The sequence below is a fragment of the Periplaneta americana genome, chromosome 16 (genome assembly GCF_040183065.1).
Source record: "Periplaneta americana isolate PAMFEO1 chromosome 16, P.americana_PAMFEO1_priV1, whole genome shotgun sequence".
Classification (NCBI taxonomy): Eukaryota; Metazoa; Arthropoda; class Insecta; order Blattodea; family Blattidae; genus Periplaneta; species Periplaneta americana.
This window is the reverse complement of record NC_091132.1, coordinates 97348356-97371616: the sequence shown is the minus strand read 5'-3', so window position 1 is coordinate 97371616 and position 23261 is coordinate 97348356. Positions and strand designations below refer to the sequence as shown.

General features: G+C 39.2%; 1 protein-coding gene across 6 annotated transcripts in view; it reads right to left on the bottom strand.

Moving 5' to 3' along the window:
* CalpA (calpain A) overlaps positions 1 to 23261 on the bottom strand; it is a 560472-nt gene that overhangs the window by 433498 nt on the left and 103713 nt on the right. The window lies entirely within an intron of this gene.

Genomic DNA, 23261 nt, shown 5'->3' with positions numbered 1-23261 from the left:
ACAAGTCTCCTAACTTACGGAATGTCGCAGCTGAAATGCTGGCAATATTTGAATCCACGTGTGTTTACGAACTTTTTTTTTAATGAACCTGATTAAAATATTGTGCATACACGTGTAACAGGCTATCATCTCGTAATTGTTTTAAGTGTGTGCAGTATTAGTATTCATTCTAATGCAGACAGACTCGTCCTGACCAAATATTAGTCGGCGGAGAACAATCATAACGAAAACATAGTGTTCAGTGATGAAAATAAAGCTTTCTGCATGTTATAATTTTCTAAATGTGAGTCGGTTGTAATGATAGAATGACGATTTCGTACGAAATATAATCAAGAACCACCTACAGTCGAAACAATTCGTGCATGGTACAACAAGTTTAAAGAGACTGGCTGCCTATGTGAACCGTTAAAATGTACGCATTAGGGGTATGGAAAGTTGTGGTGATTCTCCTAAAATGAATGTGTTTTGTGCTGTTTCTTCTTCAAATGTTTGAAATTTATGGTGCATTTTTCTTTGCAGAGAAAACTGTTGCCAGTCCAGTGTACAGCCCAGTTACTTTATGGTGACAGCTCGTCGACGCGAGAGAGGAGAAGGTTCCTCACTGTGAGAGGGAGACCGATCCGAGACGGAACGAAAGGAGGGAGGGAAATACAGTCATATTAGAAATGAAGTCTCACGTTGCAGCGTCTGCATAATTTTGAGCTCCTGTCACTGTGTTCACTTCATACTCCGGAACAATAGTCACTAATAAACACTAAAGAAGTAAGCTAACATGGAAATACAATGAGCAGCAGTTCGGAACAATAATAAACACTAAAATAGTAAACTAATGGAAATACAATGAGCAGCAGTTCGGAACAATAATCACTAATAAACACTAATGTGGAAATACACTGAGCAGCAATCGAATCACTATATTTAACAGTTAATCACTAATTAACAATGACATATACTCATGCGGAAATATCGGTAATGTTCATTAATGCTTCACTGTTACCTTTCCCAACATCATCATCATCATCAATATCATCATCATCATCCATGTAAAAGATGGAGCGGTCTTCTTCTCTGTACGTCTTTATTTTCCTCAAATACTGCAAACTTTTGGCCCTAATGCTGTGATGCTTGACCAGAATTTGGGCGATTATTTATTTTTTTTTTCAATGAAATCCTAATTCCAAAATAACTTTCCTCAAAGTCGATATACCTCCCTGAAAGTCGACAGTCTTTCAATTTCAATAATATATATATTTTTTTAAGTGTGGGCAGCTATTTCTGTGAAATATAGAACTCGTGCTTTGGTTCGTCTTATGACAGCTTCATTAAAGTTGTCCACAGTTGATTTTGGCGCCGATTACACCGTTCTGCATGGATTTTGTTGTTTTGAAATAAATGAGCGTTTCTGATTCACAATTTCACACTGATTGCAAAAATGAAATCCGCTTTCGCGTACCACGTCAGAATTTTTTACAATTCAAAATTTTATGTATTCAATATTTTTCGTAAAATAGTAATATTACAGTGTCCTTGTCGTTTGTTAAAAAGGCACGACAGCTTATAATTTAAACTTTATTACTTAAAATGTATCATAATATATTTTATTATGTTTGTATTTGATATTTATTAAAATCTACTGACTGTATCCGCCCTTAGGGGATGTACAAAATTGTACCCTTCCCCTTAAAATGAACCGAGGTTAAGACATCCGTCGTTTATTCTTGGAGATTTTTATCTGTCTGCAACCAACGTTATCTATAAACAAGACATTGAAATGTTTAGTTTCTCAGGTCATAAAAAATTATGAAAGAAATATTTACTCTTAGAGATTGCTATTAAAACTAACAATTTGTTAGAGAAATGACATAGGGTCCCTGTATATCTGTACACACACACACACACACACACACACACACACACATACATATATATATATATATATATATATATATTTATGGAAGTCCAATCCCGCTTATGAGACTACAGATTTCCTTACTGAGATAATAAACCTATCCCCTTTTAAAAGCTGTTTTAAAATTAGAGGTTCAGTTTTGTGATGTTGGTTGTCGTGTAAAAGTGAAGTGTGTAAGTTCTCACTTTTCTGCGAGAGTACAACATAATAGTGTTGTTTCATAGAAATATCGAAACGTGGTTGTGTAAATGATCCAAATTTGTTTTGCTATATATGTGGGTCATATACGTTAGTATAAGAGAGACAGAATATAGCAACTTTTGTAAAGAATACTTACTTTCAATATTTTGGCATTAAGTTGGGAGACCAGGACAAATCCTGGTGCCCCCATAAAGTATGTCGTAGTTGTGTTGAAGAGTTGAGGAGTTGGAAAAATGGAAAAAGGAAGTCATTGCCTTTGGTATCCCTATGATTTGGAGGGAGCCTACAAATCATGGAGACAATTGTTATTTTTGTACAGTTAAGGTAGCTGGATATACTGCTAAAAACAAGAAAGATATTCTATATCCTAACATTCCCTCTGCCATTCGGCCCATACCTCATGGTCCTGATATTCTCGTTCCGCTACCTCCTGAATCATATACATTGCCATCTGTAACCAGAAGCACTGATACTGAATCTCCAGTGGATCATACTTAGGAACCAGGCAATACTGGTGATGATAGATGTTTTAATCAAAGTGAGCTTAATAATTTAGTGAGGGATTTATATTTGCTTAAAGAATCAGCAGAACTACTAGGTTCTAGGTTAAAAGAAAACAAAGTATTGGCTGAAGGTACATATTTTTCATGGTACTGGCATCGTCAGAAGGAACTTGTCTCTTTTTTTGCTGAAGAAGAAAATTTAGTGTATTTCCAAAACAGCCTTGCCGTCTTAAAATTCTATAACATAAATATATAATTCCAAAGAGTGGAGGTTCTTCATAGATTCTTCTCAGAAAAGTCTTAAACGTGTTTTGCTTCATAATGGAAACATTGCGGACTATTGCTGGATGTTAAAAAGGGACTGCTCTGAACAACATGCGAGGAGGTCAAGGAGGACAAAATTTGAAGTGCAATATTGAGGTAAGGTTATGAAAGTGCTGATAATTATTAATTAATATTAATTAGTGATTAATTAGTGACAAATAGCAAATTGTGGGCTAGTTTTTCTCACAAAATTCTTGTTGAAAATAATTTTTATGACGTTTTACAAAGCTGTAATTTCATTTCTAGTTATTCATAAATTGTCTGAAAACCTGACGTGATGGGGAAAAATGGAGATTATTTTCGAATTCAGCACAAAAAATCCGTTTAGAATCGCCTATCAGATTGAAAACAACAGAAAATAAGTTCTGAAATGCAGAACGGTGTTATTAATGTCTTTAGTCCCCTTCATTATTTGGCTAACACAGCTCTCAGACACAGCGGTAAACTCTGCTACAAGTTTTCCAACATTTGTTACGTTTTTTCTTCCGACGCTATCTTCATAAAGCGCTACACGTTGCTCACGACTTCTCGCGACTGCGAATGCAATACCCGACCTTTCAGTTTGCTTCTAACAGGCAGTATTTTCACAAACAGAAAATAGCAGTGAATCTAGACAATAAATACTAGGGGAGAGTCGGGTAGTATCGGACATCGGGTAATATCGGACAGTACCATATGGTAGTACCTGAATGACATGGTTACTTTTCTCTATGCGACATCACAGAAACGTAACCATGTCAATCAGGTACTATCATCGTGTGGTAGATGGAAGAAACTCACTGTCCGATATTACCCGATGTCCGATACTACCCGACTCTCCCCTACATACTAAACAATACGAAATAGAAGCACTACAACTATTTAAGTAACTAAATGAAATGTACGTAACAAACACACTAAATTGCAATATAAAAGACAGTGGTGGTGTAGTACGTCCTTAGCGCGACTGTACGCCCACACTAACGCTCCCGAGATGTGACCGCTAGCGCAGCCAGGAGATGACTAAAAGGAACACCCCTTCGAACAAACAGTGAACTCGCCCAAACCACTGCGTCGCCAGGCCAGAGCTGTCACCATAAAGTAACTGGCCTGTACCTGAACATGCTTCAGCAGTTGTTAATGCCACAATTACAGGCAGATAGCCAGAACTTCATTTATCATTAAGATGGGGCTCCACCTCATTTTCATCATGCCGTCCGTCCTTACCTCGATGCTGAAATTTCACGTCGTTGGATAGGATGTGATTCTCGAGATGACTCTCCTCTTCTTCCTTGGCCTTCACAGTCACCTGACCTAAGCCCATGTCATTTTTTCTTATTGGGTTTTGTCAGAGATCATGTGTTCGTCTCCCTTCGCCACTGATTTAGAACAGCTGCGAGAGAGAATAGCGCATGCAGTCGCTGGTATCGACCGTCAGATGTTTGGACGTGTGTGGCAGAAGGTTGACTGCACGGTTGATGTCTGCCGCGTCACCAAAAGGTGGATATATGGTACACTTATAAAGTATGTACGAAACTTGGAGAGATACTCTATCCGCTATATCTGTCATGGTTACTGCTCTATCGACCTCTGAAACTAGATAAAGATTTAGAATATCCCTTTATTTTGGGTCACCGCTCGCCACTGCAAAAGACCGTCATGCTACTTCACTTAACTTCCTCGAAGCACATTAGCTACGTTCATAAACTAGTACTCAGAGTTCAGCCAGAGGAGCTATTGGAGCAATAGTAACAATAACAGGTATAATTAAATGATTTCACCAATACAATCAAGAACTATTAATAACTGGTATAACTATTATACTATTAACAATAATTCAATGATGACGAGATATCCACTAATAGGTATGTACAGAGTATCATCCTATGTCAATCCCCGCGGTGACTGAGTGCTCAGACCTCCAGACTGTCAGGCAGACGGCCCGTGTTCGAGTCCCGGTCAGGTCTGGGATTTTTCATTGAAAAACCCATAGTAATACTTGTGACGGACAAGGTTGCATTTAGGGATTTTCTCGGGATTCTCCAGTTTCTTTTATACAGAATGTTTCCGAGGTGGTGTTATAAACTTTCAGGGATGATTGCGAAGGGCTCATGTATCAATTTGAGATAAGGAACTCTGGTCCGGAAATGACAGCAAAAATAGTTCTGTGGAAATGAAATAATTTTATTCCTCTGTACACCTTATTTATATGTATTTATCTGTACATCTTACACATACTGTATTCATCTGACGTTGTTTACGTTGTCTACTCCATTCAGTGCGCTGTCTGAGAGTGAAAACAGGAAACTACACCAAAGCAATGCAGATAGCGTACATAACGGACATGATCGGTCCTGATATGCACGTCTGTAGACAGCAGTATATGTGTACAAGTTGCAGTGTCCAGTCGATCAGTCCTAGTGAAATGGAGGAGTACACGAGAGCGGGATAAGCGGAACTGATTTTCGAATACGGATGAGCCAATGGGAACAGTAGACAAGCTCACAGATTGTATCGGGACAAGTACCCACGTAGGAGACTTCCGGCCCATACCATCTTTCCACGACTGTACCAAAGGTTAAAGGCCAAATTACAATTCTATTTCCATACAACTATTTTTGCTTATAACTTTCGACTGAGTCATTTCCGGACCATGGTTCCTTATCTCAAATTGATACATGTGCACTTCGCCATCATCCCTGAAAGTTTGTAACACCACCTCGGAAACACCCTGTATATTAGGTATCTACAGCATTCCATCAACATTTCTCCACTTCGTCATCATTCCATAGCATTTCCCGATCGTCGGCTGGCGACGCACGGAGGGGGCTGGCATAGGGACGAAAGGGGTTGCCTGCTCGAAATCTGGGTACCGAATAAAACTCTTTGGACTTGCAAAATGATGTGGCAGGAATGCCAGTTATGCAGTAATGCATTAAGCCGCAACTGGTGATTTTAGATTTTGAAACAACTGCGCACATTTCCGTTCGAAATGTATTTCCAGAAGTAGACATAAAATGTTGTGCGTTTCATCCCTGATCACACTGGGTATATAATAAATTACTCAGTCTTATAGGCTTTGTCGGCAACAACTTTTATTAATTTCACTATGCTGCCATATACCTACTGCATAAGAAGTCATGTTATAATTCTCATTTGAATTACATGGAGCAACTGTATTTCCATCCAGCGGTCGTTCTCAATCGACGGTGGTGATCCTGGTGGTTGTTCTCTTCCACATGTTACCGTTTTTAACATGGAAATGGCCAATCTGTTATATGTTTGTTTAGTAGGTTATTTTACGACGCTTTATCAACATCTCAGGTTATTTAGCGTCTGAATGAGACGAAGGTGATAATGCCGGTGAAATGAGTCCGGGGTCCAGCATCTAAAGTTACCCAGCATTTGCTCATATTGGGTTGAGGGAAAACCCCGGAAAAAACCTCAACCAGGTAACTTGCCCCGACTGGGAATCGAACCCAGGCCATCTGGTTTCGCGGCCAGACGCGCTAGCCGTTACTCCACAGGTGTGGACCCAATATGTTATATATATGTGATCAGAGGTTCGATCTAGGACAGGTGTGGTTTAGAAAAGTAGTGTAGCATTAGGGCTAAAATCACAGTATCAAGACGAAGAATCCGAAATCAGAAAGAGTTTGAAGAAAGTCTTTGGTTTGCCGTACCTCTGGCTGAAAAAGTTTCTGATGAATTTGTAGAGGTTATAAGTGTTGCACAATGTTTTTATTATTGCGTTCTTGAAGTTTATATTGATGAGGACAGTCAGTTTCCCCCTACGCTCTGGGTACAGTCTTCAATGGCACACACTCCTAGTACAACAAGCGGCCTGAATCTTTTCACAGACATTTCAAAAGATTGTTTCATACATCAAAATCTGCAGTGCACACAGTAGCGGAAGTATGGAAGAAAGTGCAGTGTTAAAGGTACATACGCATTAATAAATTCGCTTCTAACAATTAATAAAACAAAACGCACACTAATACAAGAAAAGCAAAATGAACAATATTGACGTGACTATGACAGTGAAAAGTGGACTTGCTGCAATATACATTATAGTAATGGGTTAGGTCTACGGGCCACACAAAAAGCATATTTTTGTTTTTAACCTGCTTTTAAATGTTTGACGAGCTTGGAACAACGAGGAATGCCCGACAAAAAGACTACAGTGTCACTTCGCACAGATAAGATACATTATTCTCCATTTCAAAGTTGTGCAAATGATACTTTTAAACTAGTGGCTTGTGCAGCAAATGCTGCAAACTAAGTTCGTCACACGTTTAAATAAAATTGTTTCAGATTTATTTTCAATGAAAAATACCAGATATTTTTAAAGTTATTTGCTTCCATAATAATGAAACATACTCCCTCTGAATGGTTTATATGGCCAATACTTTTTCTTGAACCTATGTATCTTATGTCTCTTGAGTTTCAACGCGAAAACGCAAGTAACAATGTCAGGGCTATCAGTGGGTTTTTTATGTGGGAGTAAAGCAATACCTATTTCAGGTCATTGTGGATTGTAAAAGGCAGGTTTGCTATGCTTTGGAACAATACACATAGCATCTTGGTATAGCTGCTGCATGTAGAGCTTGAAATGTAGAAGGTAAAATCATTTTATCCTGCTAAGAGATCTTGCTGAAATGATCGAGAAGCTACAAAATTTTGTAGGTATCTTATTTTATCAGTAAATAATACCGTCTTTCCTTAGGAACTATAATTTTTGCGCTCTCTCGAGCCAATACTGAAAAGAATTATGCATATAAATACTGTATCTATACCACATCGCCATTAAGTATATGAAAAAGACCCAACCCCATATGATTAATAACTATAAAAATATTTGATTTTTAATAACAATATTATTATCTTACGTAAGTTTTATATGTATATGTATATATATAAATTAATATATATTAAATTTTGGAAATTTAATTTAACATATTCTCTATATCTAATTTACTGAGTGGCGGCTATTATATATATATATATATATATATATATATATATATATATATATATATATATAATAGCCGCCACTCAGTAAATTATAGAAATGAAAATTTAATTTAACATATTCTCTATATCTACTTATGTAACCCCAAAACGTTTCACTTTCATATCATCAGTATAGCATTAATATGTATAATTAATGAAAAATAATCACATCATGGCATTAACTATAATGAAATTTCATTGCTAATGGTAATAATGTAATCAAACCACTCCAAGTTTAGTAGATTTCAATATGCAATACACAGCTGTACTCAGAAAATTACACTCCACAGAATCAGACGTGTAAATTAGCGAATCTTCAAATTTTTAATAGGCTAACCAATTGAATTTGAACTCTAAATATGTCAGCAATCCTGCAGGTCATGGCCTTCGTGTAATAGCTATTATTTATTGTAGTGTGTGTTTTGTTTTATTCTCAAATCACGGCCGTGCTGAAATGCAATTAGTTCTCAAAACTGAAGAAAGATGGATTTTGGAAAATAGAAAAATAATGTAGGAAAATTGATATTTCACTGAAAACTACTATTTTTCTGTAAAACTTTGGGTTCCAAACTTCAAAATGAGGGTCATTTATTAAAATCTGTTCAGCCGTTTTCCCGGAATTTCCATTACCAGTTCAAATTATATATAATACTAGTGGCTTGTGCAGCAAATGCTGCTGCAAACTAAGTTCGTTAGACGTTCAAATAAACATTTTTCAGATTTATTTTCAATGAAGAATACTTGTCTTTTTTATAGTTATTTGCTTCCATAATAATGAAACATACTCCCTCTGAATGGATTTTTTTAGGCCAAATTCTTTCTCTTGAACCTATCCAACTTCAGTTTTTGAGTTTCAACGCGAAAACGCAAGTATCAATGTCAGGACGATAGCAGTAGCTATTTCAGGTCATTGTGGAATGTAGGCGAAAGTTAAAAAAATGTCAGGTTTGCCAAGCTTTCGAACAATAGCATTTTCGTATAGCTGCTGCACGTAGAACTTGAAGTGTAGAGCGTAAAATCATTTTATCCTACTAAGAGATCTTGCTGAAATGATCTGGAGACTACAAAATTTTCTAGGCCTCTTATTTTATCAGTAAGTAATACCTTTTGATCTTTCCTTAGGAACTGTAATTTTTGCTCTCTCTCGAGCCAATACTGAAGACAATGACACATATCAATATCTACACTACGCCGCCATTAAGTATATGAAAAAGACCCAACCCCACTGGGCTAATAAGTATAAAAATATTTGATTTTTAATAACAATATTATTATCTTACTTAAGTTTTGTAGTTATATATAGCAGCCACTCAGTAAATTATAGAAATGAAGATCTAAATTAAGATATTCTCTACATTTACTTACATAACCTCAAAACGTTTCACTTTCATGTCATCAATATAGCATCAATATTATGTACAATTAATGAAAAATAGATGCATCATGATATTAACTATAATAATATTTAATTTATAATGATAATAATGTCATCAAACCACCTCAAGTTTCGTAGATTGGAATATCCAATACACAGCTGTACTCAGAAAATTGTTATACACTGCAGAATCAGTTTTTAATAACAAATTGAATTGAGCTCTAAATATGTCGGCAATCCTGCAGGTCATGGCCTTCGTGTAATAGCCTGTTGTTTATTGTAGTGTGTGTTGTGTTCTGAAATTCAATCAAGTCGGCCGTGATTCAATAAAATTAGTTCTCAAAACTGGCAACAGATGGATTTTGGAAAATAGGAAAATTATGTAGGAAAAATTGACATTTCACTGAAAACTACTACTTTTCCGAAAAACTTTGGGTTCCAAGCTTCAAAATGAGGGGCCATTTATTAAAATCCGTTCAGCCGTTTTCCCGTAATTTCCATTACCAGTTCAAATTATATATATAGATAGATTTTCGTTGTTGTAGCATTGGCAATATTATTAAAATAAATTAATTTGCGCATTTGTAAGCTATGCGTGCTACAGGGACTATTGAGAGATAATGAGAACATGATACGGCGATACTGAAGCAATGAAAAAGAGAGAATGAGAAGTTAAACTAACGTATGTAATCGTAATCACAGAAAACGTAAACCGAAGCCACTTTCTCCACCACAGATCTCACAAGAAGTAGCCAGGATCAAACTCTAGTTCGTTTTGATTTCAAGTTACCAGCTAAAAGACTAGAAAACAATTCAAACTTATTTGTTGACTATTGCATGCCTGCATGCAAATTCGTAAGAATGCTGAAAGTATAAATAAACGGGCGAATGGCTGTACATCCGCGAGTATCTTAATCGAACAAAAAGGTAATTTTATTTGGCCTTCAGAGCTGCACTAGTAGCCAAGCACCATGAAGAGCGGTTGTATGTAACATTTCCGCTGCTAAGCGTCTAAAGCTGTTCTACCGCATTTTGTACATAAACTTTACTCACCCAGACTTAATTAGTAATAGTAGTAGCAGTATTAGCAGTAAGTGATAACAGTAGTGGTAACAATAATAGCGGCAGCAGTAATGGTACTTGTAGTAGTAGTAGTGGTATTTGTAGTAGTAATGATCTTTTAGTAGTGACGGTAGTAGTGATAGTTATAGTCAGTGGCGTTATTTAGCCAGTTCGCACCGGTTCGCCCGAACCGCTTCTAAACTTGTCGCAGTTGGAAGAACTGGATGTTAAAAATGTTTTAAGTTAAAAAAATAGCTCCTTTCAGAAAAAAAGAACATTGATTTAACACGGAATCTTTAGTTTTTTAATATTACAGTAAGCATAATGCAGAAACAAACGACAAATACAGCTCGAGTCCACACCTGTGGAGTAATGGTCAGCGCGTCTGGCCGCGAAACCAGGTGGCCCGGGTTCGAATCCCGGTCGGGGCAAGTTCCCTGGTTGAGGTTTTTTCCGGGGTTTTCCCTCAACCCAATATGAGCAAATGCTGGGTAACTTTCGGTATTGGACCCCGGACTCATTTCACCGGCATTATCACCTTCATATCATTCAGACGCTAAATAACCTAGATGTTGATACAGCGTCGTAAAATAATCCAATAAAATAAAAATATACAGCTCGAAGCAATCATATTATTTTATTATTACGTTAGACCTATTGTTTCCTGTCCAAGTGTGCTGGCAGTCAGGACAGGATTTACCTACAACCTTGAAAAACATCTGCAATTACTTTGGCAGTCGTTTACTCTTTCTCCATTACAGTGCTAATACCGCAAATACAACAATGAAAAACAAAATTTTAAGTAGGCCTTCAACTAGAAAATACACTATTAATGACCGTTCGTTTTCCTCTTCTAATATTGCTCCTATAATTTTTTACTCCATTTGAATGAAGTAAATACATTTTCATTAAAGTATTGCCAATACTGAATGCATTGTTGGCCATTTAGACGGTATCATTTAGGCTGCGCTTATGTTTCAATCTATAAGCAGAGAGTAAACAGTGCAGTGCAATGAACTCTTTAGTTCGATCAAGTTACTTTTAGCGGCACGACTAACAAAAGTAAAATAAAACATACAGTGGTTGATATTTCGGAAAGTGAAAAGTTAAACTGGTAAATGTTCGGTAAATCACGGCCACTTCGTAGCAACGCCCTATTATATTTTGATCCAGGAAAAATACTCATCTTTTATGGAAACACTCACACTTGTCACTTCGTAGCAACGCTGTATCGTATTTTCCCTAGACCAAGAATACGGCGTTGCAACGAAGCGGCGGTGATGTGCTAAATATTTCAATGTTCAATTAACTTGATACAGAGGGTATAAGCGCATGTGCAGATGCATCTTCGTATGTTTCTAATAATAAGTCTGTGTGGTCAGATATTCAAAGCTAGTTAGATGTTGTTGTGAATAGGTTATTCTGTATACCACTTTATCATTACGCGAGTCAACATTTGCGAGTTTTTAAATTACTCTTGTAATTCTGCAATACCGTAGAAGAGGGTAAAGTCGATCAAAATTTTGCAATTTTTTAATGATATTAAAGTTATGCAATGGAGCGAAGTTCCTCAGAAAATAGCATTTTGTCGTCATATCCTTCACTTATGAAGACACGTTACAAGAATTGAATTACAATCTATAATGAACTGTTTTTTTATTTGACTTGTGATCGAAGTTGCCTGCTTAAATAGGGTAAAGTCGATCGCCATTGAATTTTTAGTTTAAGATCGATTTTAAAATATTGCGGAGTAAAGTCGATCACTATTTATGTTTTTAAAAAACAAATTAAGTGTATTACATATATTTTATTTGTTATAAGGGGTGTAAAAACAATAATAATCTTCAATATATGCCTATAGCATTATATAGTGTATCTTTTGTTACTGTGATCATACTATTCGATACAATTAGGCCTATAGGTCTCCACTGTACAATCGTGACTATGATTGCCAACTTATAAAACATAAAAACACATTTTAATACTTCACATACCAACAAACAAAGATTTAAGAATTCAAAATTTACATTGAAATACCACCTTTTAATTATAATCTAAAATGCAATTCAACATTGCTTAGGTTTATATCAGATGTTATTTGAAATCTTCCCCTCCTCATGTCACTTTAGAAACTACGTTGTTCCCTTAGTCAGGTAAAGAGGGGTGTACAAAATATGTTACTTTGGCAGTGCTTCTCTTACGCAAGAAATTCACCATAATTTCGTCTTCCTCTTTCCCCACTATCCCATCAATATAAGCTATACTATGACACTTATAAGTGTTAGTTGGAGGTATTTCGGTGAACAATTTATTCTTCCTGCTGGTCCTATCTGTTTCGAGTAGGTCGATGGCATGATCGACTTAACCCTACAAAGGTACAAGTTTTATTAAAATAATAAGTTTCAATACTAACATTTACGAACTGCAAAACTATTATTTCAGGATACAATCAATCTCAACGAAAAGTACTTACGTATACTTCCTGTCTCCTTTCACTGCTGACTATAATTTAGAGTTTGTAAGAATGTGTTTTCATTTAAGAGAAAAAGTTGAAAATAACAATTTTCACGTCAACGGTAATTACACAGTGTTCCCATTGTTAGCATTCGCAGGCTTTTTGTTGTCCCTCTCGCTTACATTTACAATGTAAGGCAATGAAGTCAGCATAACAAAATTTTAACAAGTAACTGAGAAAATATATAATTTTCAATAAAAATCGCAAATGATCGATTTTACACCCACTGATTGACTTTACCCACTTCTAGGTAGCGTTTTGCATTGGAGTTTTCTTCTGTCTGTTATCTCTCTGCCTATTGTCACCTTATTTAATATATTTTTTATATTGAAAGTTTAGAATTTCGTTTATTAGTGCATAGAATGGTTGTTGAAAATTAGAATGACACCACTTGTAGTAGTAGTAGTGATAGTTGTAGTGGTAATAGTAGTGGTACTTGTAGTAGTAGTGACATTTGTGGAAATGGTAGTTGTAGTAATAGTGGTTGTAGTGGTAGTGGTAGTTGTAGTAGTAGTGGTGGTAGTAGCTGTAGTGATAGTGGTTGTAGTAGAAGTGGTAGTTGTAGTAATAGTGGTCGTTGAAGTGGTAGTTGTAGTAGGAATGGTAGTGGTAGTTGCAGTGGTAGTGAAGTTGTTGTAGTTGTAGTAGTAGTGGTTGTTGTAGTGATAGTTGTAGTAGTAGTAGTGGTAGTTATAGTAGAAGTGGTTGTTGTAGTAGAAGTGGTTGTTGTAGTATTGTTGGTAGTTGTAATAGTAGTGGTAGTAGTGGTGGTAGTAGTAGTAGTAGTAGTAGTAGTAGTAGTAGTAGTAGTAGTAGTAGTTGAAGCAGTAATTAGGAGAGGGAGAGACCGATTTATTAACGAGGTGATATCTCCATATTTTTATTACATGTATTCGCGGGGATGTTCTGGCGACTTCGTTAGAATTAGCTTCCCACACAGGTGTTTCGTCACTTGTCAGCATCGGACAGATTTAGGGCCACCTTGAGCGGGGTTTTCGTATAGAGACTCGATGAAGCATAAAATTCTAAAGCCGGAGTCGGACTAGACCCGTGGGAAAGATACTGCCAAGCTTGGGTTTTCCAAAGAACGGGTATTCTTGTGAGATATACAAACTAATTTGATGTTATGGGAAATCCAAAGTTTAAATTTAGAGATGACATATTTCGCGCCCAATAAGGAGAGATCTTGGTCCAGCTTATGAGGTCACTTTGGACCAATAGGGAATAGGTTTTAGGCCAGTTAGTGACGTAGTTTTCAACCAATAGAATAGTTAGTTTTAGCGTAGGATAGGTTTTTAAAAATAAGGGTGACGGGGAGCGGAGACGACGACTACTATTCCGCCGCGGAGCGGAGATCATAAAAACGAGTTCGCATCGTGTCGGCGGCCCTACATACAGGGCGCAATAACTACTTCGTTTGGTGAAGACGACTACTATTCCGCTTCGGAGCGGAGATCATAAAAACAACTTTACTTCGTGTCGGCGGCCCTACATACAGGGCAGAATAACTACTTCGTTTGGTGTCGACAGGACTACTATTTCGCTTCGTGTCATAGTGTACTGGACAGAGTATTGAATTTGTAGTATCGGATAGAGCTTATTCAGAGCCGCCATAGAGTCGATACAAAAGGCGATCAACGATTGAATTATATGTCAGCCGGAAATACATATTCTAGGGTTTACCAAGTGGATAGGACAATAAACTCATAGTTTTGAAGTTTACGCTGCCTCTTATTTAAGTAGCCGGCTTGGTATTATTCCCGACACCAACCTATACCACAACCGTACCTCGGCTACCCTGAGTGAATCTCACGCAACATCGAGACGCACCCACCCTCAAATGGCGCCCAACGTGTGGTCCCAATAACCACTCACCCTCAACTGGCGTCCAACGTGGGAACTCAATAACGACATCCCACCCACAAATGGCGCCCAACGTGGGGCCACAATAACGACATCCACCCACAAATGGCGCTTTCCAACGTGGGGCTCGAAGGAAGACAGCTGTTCCAGTGACCGGCCCCGGGTGCGAACACAGCACCAAACAACGCGGAGGACCGGACGGAGCATTTCAGCCCTGCATAGCCGAGGAACGACGCTGGAAGGCGGGAACAGAACCAAGCCATCGCGACATCACGACAACACTAGAGAAGACAACACGGGGACCACCAGAGAAGGCGACTCGGAGAGGCTGTGGCAAGTATGAATAGAAGACGTATAAATGTGTATATATGTATATGATATTTTGGGGGAATAATTATAAAGTGTATATGTTTCAATTTCTGGTGTGATATTTCGGGTGTATATATATATGTATTTTTTTTGTGTGTGATATTTTGGGGGAAAGTGAAATAAGTGTATTGCGTAATTTGTTGGGAGTAGAGTGCAAATACAGGCCTAGTTAGATTATTATTGGGAGAGCAAGCGTCGGATAGATGACAGAGTAGCGTATAGATGATACTACGTAGCCATAGGAGTAAGGTAGTTAGGAAAATACGAGAAAGACGAGGAAATAGAAACAAGGGAACCATGGAGCAAAGGAAGGACGAGGAAATTATGGAAATTAGGGAGGAGGTCGAGAATAACGCAGGACAAGAAATAGAGGGAGAGCGAACGGTGGAAAAGCAACAGAGTAGAGACAGTGGCAAAGGGGAAATGACGCTAGAACAGTTATGGGAGCAGATGAGACAATTCATGGAAAATAAATTAGACAACAATTCAAGGGAAAGTAGAGAACAAATGAAACAAATGGAAAGTAAATTAGAAAATAACTCAAGGGAAAGTAGAGAGCAGATAAAACAAATGGAAAATAGATTGGGGGAAAGTTCGAGAGAGATTAGAGATCATATTGCAAAATTAGCGGAGAGAGGAAACAAGATGGAGGACAAAATAGAGAAGCTAGAGGGGAAATTAGCCGAGAATGGGATCGGAATGGAGAACCAATTGAAGATAGCTATGGATAGGGTGTCAGAAAGTATGAAGGATTTAGAAGTTAGAGTTAGAGATAGCGCTACTAGAGAGAATAGCGACCTAAAATCAGCTGTTGAGGAAACGATAGTGGAGAAGGTTCGAGAAATTCAGAATTCGGTGGAAGAGAAAATAGGTGAGATGGATCAGGAAGTGGACGGTCTCAAGCGAGCCATAAAGAATAAAGAGAGGGCGGATAACGAATGTTTGGAAGAATTAAGAAGTAAACTGAACTCAATAAACGACGTACTAAATGGGGGTAGTCCCGCAAATTTAAGCGGACATAGCAGCTCGGACCGTGCAGTTTCTAGACAAGAGGGCACAAGTGAGAGCACGGCATCAGGTAGCAACATAAATGTAAGACATGTTAACAATAGTGTTGGTGAGGAATGTCAGACCTCACGGGATGATGTGCGTAGTGAGTTGATAAATGTAAACGACAAGGCATATTTAGGCCGTCCCCAGTACCCCACTCACATTTTGAATGAGATTGGTTACCCTATTTTTGATGAGGTTGAATTTTCAAACCCACATAACTACATAAGTGAGCTAGAAACGTACTTCAGAATAAGAGGGGTGCCGGATGACTTAAAAATGACTGTCGTACGAAAGAGCCTAAAGAGCCGACCACTCAACTGGGCGCTAGTGGCCCTAGGGGATAATGTCACTTATGAGGAATTCAGAGAAAAATTTTCGGAGAGATACTGGGGACAAAGACAACAACAAAGAATTAGGAAGGAAATTAATCAGAGCAGGTTTGACGCGGGAAGAGGCGTCTCTATGATAGACTATTGTCTTGAAATTGTTAAGAAAGGGAAAAGCCTCAATCCGCCAATACCGGATTCAGAGCTGATCCAAACTGTGATTTCGCAGTATCCCGAGAACATAAGATATAATCTGATCGTAGCAGGGCCCCGAGACTTCGGGGAAACAATAGATTTGTTGACTGCGCTGGATGGTTCGGACGCCACGCACTATGAATGTAGTGGACAGGCAGATTATGTACATGGCAAAGGAAAGGGTTCAAGCCCCACCGACCAGAAAGCGGGGAAGGGGGCAAGTACAGCCTTTTCATCCCCAAGGAAAGGAGCCCAAAATCAGAGTAGCTGGGGTGGTGACAGGAGCCCCAACAATGCATATAGTCGATACCATAATGGCCATAACGGAGGGAAAAGTCCCAACAGGGAGAGAAGGATTGACCCGCCCTTTGGGGGTCCTTACAATAATAGTAGGAATAACCAGAGTAGTCATAACAGGATGAGGAACGATCGAGGAGGTGTTGGTCCCGTGCGTAGGGTTAACCACATACGATGGTACACGGGAAGACAAGAAAATGGAAATAATAGGCTTAGAACCCCACCACACTGGCTTCGGAACAGGAATTACAGACAGGGATTCTGGCAGCCTAATTTTAGCAGGGGACCGCAAAATCGAGGTGATTGGAGGAGACAGGAGCAGGAGAGAGATAGGCGAGACGTCCTACAAGAAATGGCCTCACAAAGGTGCAATAGGCCACCTACACAGTGTAACGTGGGACAAAGCAGGAATAGAGACATGAACGGACGTCAGCAAAGTCCGGTCAGAATGAATATGGGCCGGGAGCCTATAAATTGTAGAAATAGAGACGAGGTAGCAGTGGAACCGACTGCATCGCACTCGGGAAACTGCTAGACAGAAGTCTCAAGGGTTCGGAGATTTCTGTAGCTAAGTGCAGTAAGCCACTGTCAAAAGAATCCACCAACGCGGTAAGCGTGAAGAGACAGAGCGAGATTACTAACCCAGAGTTAGAAAATAATGGGACTTATGTATTGCCTTATATAGATGCCAAAATATTTGGGATAAAGTGTTGTGTGTTGTTGGACTCGGGCTCCACAAATAATGTATGCAGCTTGGAATTTTTTCAAAAGGTTAGGGATTCAGGAATAAAACTGCAAACGTTACCGATATGTTCACTGTACTGTGCGGGCGCCCTAAGCAAGAAGAAGGAAAAGGTAAAATATCAAGTATGGTTCGGGTTAGAGTGCGGAGAAGTGAAATTAAATGCTATTTTTCTTGTGATACAAAGGTTGACTACCGACATCATTATTGGAGTAGAAAGCTTTTATGAATGGCACGCGCTATTAGATTTCAGGGAAAACAGACTAGGGGTTACGGCAGGTAACGGCAGTGTAGGCCATGTCCCATTCAGTAGGGATAGCGCTAGATCGGAGTTAGATGAATAACCGCGGGAGAGATTGAATTACAGGAAGAGTTATTTTTGTAGAGCACCTCAAAATTTGTAAGAATGTAATTATAGAGGTTAATCCGTGGGAAGGTAACGAGGTAACTAGGGGAGTGTGTCAAGTAGACTGCGGAGAATGCGAGTTGTGTATCGGCGAATTAGTCCAGGCGAGACAAATAGGACGTAATCTCATTAGCGGTAGGGCCAGATATTGTAATGAGAGTTCGCCGGGCGATCTTAGGCAGGTAGTCGCGTCTAACAATAGGAGGACAGATATTTTCGAAATAGTGAGGGATAAAGTTAACCAGGCACACGGCCTGAGTGAGAGTGAAAGGAAACGCTTAATGGATGTTGTAGGTAGCCATTTAAATGTCTTTTCAGACGCGCCGGGTCTGTGTAGAGTGTATACACACAAAATTAAGGTGGTAGGAATGGAGGAATTTCGGCATAAATGTAGACCCATCCCCCTATCTTTAAGGGATCAGGCAGACGAAGTCATAAATGATATGTTAAAAGACGGAGTTATAGAAGTATCGGACTCGCCTTATGTAAATGCATTGTGCTGGGTTAGGAAGCCCAATGGAAGCTTAAGAGTAACGATCGATGCCCGACACGTTAACTCGTTTTCAGTTAAAGATAATTTCAGGACGGAGTCAGTGGACACTTTGTTAGGCCGTATCAGTGACTGTTCTATATTCACTAGTTTAGACTTGACCAGTTCGTATTGGCAGATTCCGCTGGACGAGGACTCGAGAAAATTCACAGCGTTCCTACATAACGGGAAAGTTTATCAGTATACCCGATGCCCATTCGGCATCGCGAGTTCTGGATCTGCGCTACTAAGGGCACTTGACATAATTTTTGGTGATTCGACGAAAGGTTTTCTGGCACAGTACATTGACGATTTTCTTATATATGGCAATAATGTTGATAGGCATATTAGGGATATTGATTTTGTACTTACTAAATTGAGAGAGGCTGGTATGACAGTCAAGCTGGGGAAAACAGCATTTTTTAAAGTTGAAACAGTTTTCCTGGGTTACGTAATTTCGTCTGACGGAATTAGACCGGACAAAGAGAGAATTCAGAGCATTTCGAGGATCCCGCCGCCGCGGAACCGGAAACAGGTTCGTAGGTATCTAGGTATCCTACAATACCAGAATCGGTTTCTCGTCAATTATGCTAAGCATGTAGCCCCACTCAGAGCATTGTTGAAGAAGGATACACCCTTCAGGTGGGGGTCGGCAGAGCAGGAAGCATTCGATCGAACGAAACTGCTTTTTGCCGACTCAATTCTGTTGGAAAGGCCTAACGACAGCCTACCTTTTCAGATTTATACGGATGCGTCCTCATATGGATATGGAGCAATTCTATGTCAGACCGATGAAGATAATAAGCGACATGTGATTGCCACAGCTTCTAGGGGACTGTCGCGTACCGAAAGCAACGCATCAATCACGGAACTAGAGATTTCTGCTGTGTACTTCGCACTACAGAAGTTCCGTCAGTATATCTTTAATAGGCAGATAATCATATTTACTGACCATGTAAGCCTAGCGTTTCTGAGTAGATGCAAATTGACGAACTCTAGAATATCTAGATATGTGCACGAAATTTTGGCTCATGATGTGACGATCAGACATATTCCGGGGGCAGACAATATCTTTGGTGATTGTCTCTCTCGTTTGAATTCCAAATCGGGGCTACCGGAAACTATCACCGCCCCCGCGTACGAAATTGCCGTGATGAAAATTGATTCCACGAGGAATGGAGCTCTGACGGGAAAATTTCGGAAAATTGCAGATTTGCAGCAGGAGGATTCCACGATAAGGGCCTTAATGGACAAAGCTAGAGAAATCTCACAGGTGAAAGACGAAGTGTATGGATTGCGCTCTGGTATCTTGTATAAATTGCATGGTAGGGATATCCAGAAGTGGAAGATATACATACCTGCGAGTATGGAGAATGAACTTATAAATAACTTTCACCTATCTATGTGTCACTCTGGGAGTGATAGGATCATTTTAACTATGTCAGAATCATTTTATATTAAGCAACTGTCAAAGAAGGTTAGAAGGGTAATATCTCGTTGCGAGGCCTGCCAGAGGGCGAAACCTCTAAATGTAAGGTATGACAATGTACCACAGGTCATTATCAGGGGTAAAAAGAATGAACTTGTAGCAGTGGACGAACACGGTCCAATGCCCACATCGTCCTTCGGACACAGGTACATATTTGTTACGTACGATGTGTTCACAAAATTTGTAAAGATTTACCCTTTAAGAAATATCTCTAGCAAGTTGTGTGCTGATAAGCTGGTTAGAGACTACATACCGACTTACGGCCCGGTAACAGCGGTGCTCAGTGACAATGTGTCGGTACATAAATCGAAAGTGTTTTGCAAAAGGCTGGAAGATGCGGGCGTGAAACTATACAACTGCTCCGCATACTTTCCCAGCGGTAATCCCTGCGAAAGAGCGCTTAGGGATATATCATTGTACCTCCGTATTCTGTGTCACCGAAACCATAAGGACTGGTTTAGGCAATGTGAGGTGATTGAGAGAGTCATGAACCACTCTATCAATCCAACGACCGGAATAGCTCCGATCAAACTTATGTTAGGGATCGATCCCGATCCCATGATAAAGAGTTTGCCGCAGGCCATACAGGAGGGTGAGCCTCCTAGTGATGAACTACTGTGTAAACTAGCTTTCGACCGAATCAGGAAAAAGGCTGAGTATAGACTCGGTAAAGTCAAAAGATATCGCCACAAATGGGAGCCCACACCCGGCGATTTGGTTTTGCTAAGGGACGTGAAGTTATCTTCCGCCCTCAGAGGACGTTACTCACGCATGGAGCTACTGTACAAAGGGCCCTACGAAATTAAAAGTAGATATGGAGACCATACTTTCGAATTGGTAGAAAGGGGAAAAAGTAAACCTGTTGGAAGGTACCACAAGCAACTCTTGCGGCCTTTCAAACAGGAGAGGCTAGGAGGCAGGAATGAGAAAGAGTAGGATGGTTAGTCTCACGCGTACAGCTAGGTGAACCTGTACAGGGCGGCTGGTACAACCAAGCACGCAGAGTGTGTAATTGATCAATTAATAAATAAATGTAAATATGTGAATGAATGGTATTGTACATATGTAAATGTGGATATAAATTGTACATTGTTGTGCTTATTGTGTGAGAGTGGTGTACATAGAAAGGCTTGTGAAGATATATGTAATATTTATTGTAATTGTTTGTAGTGACATTGTAACCTCACTGTATTGTAAATAATGTGTTACCGGCTGATCGCGCGGGGGAACTATGAGGCTAGTTATAGGCAGAAAGCGGGGACATCTCATAACATTGGAAACTCTTTCGGGAATTTCCAATGGTTATGTAGATGGGCATTTGAAGCAGTAATTAGGAGAGGGAGAGACCGATTTATTAACGAGGTGATATCTCCATATTTTTATTACATGTATTCGCGGGGATGTTCTGGCGACTTCGTTAGAATTAGCTTCCCACACAGGTGTTTCGTCACTTGTCAGCATCGGACAGATTTAGGGCCACCTTGAGCGGGGTTTTCGTATAGAGACTCGATGAAGCATAAAATTCTAAAGCCGGAGTCGGACTAGACCCGTGGGAAAGATACTGCCAAGCTTGGGTTTTCCAAAGAACGGGTATTCTTGTGAGATATACAAACTAATTTGATGTTATGGGAAATCCAAAGTTTAAATTTAGAGATGACATATTTCGCGCCCAATAAGGAGAGATCTTGGTCCAGCTTATGAGGTCACTTTGGACCAATAGGGAATAGGTTTTAGGCCAGTTAGTGACGTAGTTTTCAACCAATAGAATAGTTAGTTTTAGCGTAGGATAGGTTTTTAAAAATAAGGGTGACGGGGAGCGGAGACGACGACTACTATTCCGCCGCGGAGCGGAGATCATAAAAACGAGTTCGCATCGTGTCGGCGGCCCTACATACAGGGCGCAATAACTACTTCGTTTGGTGAAGACGACTACTATTCCGCTTCGGAGCGGAGATCATAAAAACAACTTTACTTCGTGTCGGCGGCCCTACATACAGGGCAGAATAACTACTTCGTTTGGTGTCGACAGGACTACTATTTCGCTTCGTGTCATAGTGTACTGGACAGAGTATTGAATTTGTAGTATCGGATAGAGCTTATTCAGAGCCGCCATAGAGTCGATACAAAAGGCGATCAACGATTGAATTATATGTCAGCCGGAAATACATATTCTAGGGTTTACCAAGTGGATAGGACAATAAACTCATAGTTTTGAAGTTTACGCTGCCTCTTATTTAAGTAGCCGGCTTGGTATTATTCCCGACACCAACCTATACCACAACCGTACCTCGGCTACCCTGAGTGAATCTCACGCAACATCGAGACGCACCCACCCTCAAATGGCGCCCAACGTGTGGTCCCAATAACCACTCACCCTCAACTGGCGTCCAACGTGGGAACTCAATAACGACATCCCACCCACATAGTAGTAGGCCTAGTAGTAGTAGTGGGTGTTGTTGTAGTGGTAGTTTCCGTGATGTAAACTCAATACGAAGCGCCGTTGGAATTGCATGTAACGAACACATTATTATACTGACACTGAACAAACATACAAGACAAGACTTGAAGATATGATTGTGGCTTCCACGAGGAATTCAATTTGCATCTTTTCTGTTGCATCCGTTACGGCTGGCAATTAGACTTTGTGTAATATGAAATAAAATATAAAACAACTTTAAAAAGTCAATATTACGCTATCTCAGTTTTATCACAATAGAATAATTTCCCATTTTGTTACCAATGCATCATTGAATGATTGGTTGGTTGATTGATTGATTTATTGATCGATCGATCGTTCCATTTATTTATTTATTTATTTATTTATTTCAGGATGTTCACGACAATAATCAGAGGAACATACAGCGAATGATATTTATTTTAAATTTGTGATATTCTTTATGTTGTTAGTGAAATCTTATACAAAGAATGAATAATTTCATTTTCACCTTAAACGTTCAGAACTTTAATGTACCCAAGCACACAAATTAGTAATACATTCAGACATTATACATTTTAAAATTTATTATGTAATATATACCTATGCATTTTAACTTCTTTCTAGATTTTATGGTGTAAGTTAACCGTTAGATTTAATTTCTCCAAATGTTTGGT